The sequence below is a fragment of the Callorhinus ursinus genome, unplaced genomic scaffold (genome assembly GCF_003265705.2).
Source record: "Callorhinus ursinus isolate GAN/ISIS: 27379988/994484 unplaced genomic scaffold, GSC_fseal_2.0 scaffold2, whole genome shotgun sequence".
NCBI lineage: Eukaryota > Metazoa > Chordata > Mammalia > Carnivora > Otariidae > Callorhinus > Callorhinus ursinus.
This window is the reverse complement of record NW_027397064.1, coordinates 19148565-19150492: the sequence shown is the minus strand read 5'-3', so window position 1 is coordinate 19150492 and position 1928 is coordinate 19148565. Positions and strand designations below refer to the sequence as shown.

The following is a 1928-nucleotide window of genomic DNA, read 5'->3' as shown; positions in this document are numbered from 1 at the left end:
AAGCCTTTGAGATTTGGGGGTTGTTTGTTACACAGCATAACCTGCCTTTCCATCCTGACAGAGAAGCCTGGTGGTTAGCACTTAGTAGGATCCCTGGACAGAAGTCATCCACCCTCAGAGGGTAGAACCCTAGATTGCTGTGTCCATGAAATGCTCTCTGATGAGACTGTGGGGTGACAGTGAGAGGTACAAGTGCCCCAACAAAGAAGCCTCTTTGGTGTGTATGCCAGATGACGTTGGAGGTTGCTGTCTGAGGAAGGGTGGTGGCAGGGCAGCCAAGGATGGGCTGTCCTCCAAAGACCCCAGCCTGGAGAGATTTGAATCAAACTCAGTGTTCTTTTATTCTTTCAGTCATCCCAACTGATTCCAACTGAGGGGCCCCTGGCTGGCTCAGTTGGTAGAGCATGTGACTTTGGATCTCAGGGTTGTGAGTTCAAGCCCCGTGTTGGGCATAGTACTTACTTAAAAAAATAAATGATAAAAATAAACTAATATACATTGAGAGGTGCAGGCACTGTGCATTCAAAGGCAATCAAGACATGGTTCTAGCCTTCAGGAGCTCCCAGACAGTGAGGAAATTCTTGATTAAAACACTGTGATTAGGATGATATGGTGTCCAGAGGGAGGGGGCATAAAATGATTAAACAGTAAAGCTCCCAAATTGCTCTGGGTCCTGAGCCATGAAGCACTATGCATTTTTACCAAAGTCTCCTAGAAGGAGCTTCCCTTTCCCACCAAAAGGAATTTGAAATGATCCTCCCAGCCTGGACACTGGGAGTCTGAGATATTAATGCCTGGATTAAAGAGAAAGCTGCTTCTCTCTGGGAGCTCTTCCCACAGTTTGTAACTAAGCAAAATTGGGTTTTTAAAAAACAAACTCTGAGCAGCTGGAGCTTCAGTGAGAACTGGAGGTGTGGAGTAAGCTGTGGGACACACAGGTGTGGGGAGGGGCTGTGAGCACATCCCGGAGGCCGGGCCAGGCCTGAACAGCCTGTTCCCTGCAGCTGAGGCCTTTTCCCACCGAGGAGGAGGGGAAACTGGTGGGCCATGGGAGAGCAGCCCGGCAGCCTCCTCGCTGGGCTGGCTAGGAGAAGGTGGACTTTTTAGCAAAATGTATGCAGAAGTCATTGCACAGTTTGGGCTCTACTGCTCTCATCAAATCCTTTCAGCATTCTCAAAAAGCTAATATTGGTGTTGCAGGTTCAGATTATTGTTTCCAGACTGTGAGAAGCTGGCTTGACCATCAGGCAAGACTCTGGCTCCCAGAGTCGCAGCACTACATGAAGCTCCCTCTTTCAGAGCTCTGTCTGTCTTCACCCACTTGTTTGGGTCCCAGAAGGTGGTAGTTGACACACAGGAGCTTGTGTGCAAAGCCAGGGCTGGGTCTGAGGAGGGACTGGTCTACTCCTTCCCGACTGGAGACGCCATCTCCTCCCCGGGGAGGTCAGGGGGCTGTCCCCAGGAAGATGGGGAGGGGTGAGTTGCATTTTCTGAATGATTATGGGTGTTCCAGAAAGGCACAGAGGAATGAAACAGCCTGGTGAATGGGGGGTGTGCATGGGTGACAAGGACCAAGGTGAGTCTAAAGGCATATTTTACCATTTCGAGATGACAGGCAGTCTAATAAAATGATGACGATTTTCGAAGCCAGTCTGTTTCCCCAGGGAGGTCGGCTTGGTTTCCATCAAAATCATAGGCTATTCTCCATGTTATGACCCCAGGCCTTGGTTTTGGGTGACATGCCTTACACTGGGCCACTCACTGATGCCTTCCAACCCTGAGTCTCTTAGCAAGACTTTCTTCCTTGGGCCTGTAGTCTTCCGAACCACCTGAGTGCTGTGCGTAAGGGAGGCATCATCTGATTATGTACATTTGATAATCTCTTTTCTTTCATCTTGGGACCTAAATTAAATGGTGCAGCTTACAAT

At 49.3% G+C, this 1928-nt stretch overlaps 1 non-coding gene across 1 annotated transcript; it reads left to right on the top strand.

Moving 5' to 3' along the window:
- The first annotated feature begins 377 nt into the window (after nucleotides 1–377).
- On the top strand, nucleotides 378–452 carry TRNAQ-UUG (transfer RNA glutamine (anticodon UUG)). The gene has a single exon. It is a non-coding gene; the product is annotated as a tRNA-Gln (tRNA).
- Nucleotides 453–1928: the final 1476 nt, after the last annotated feature.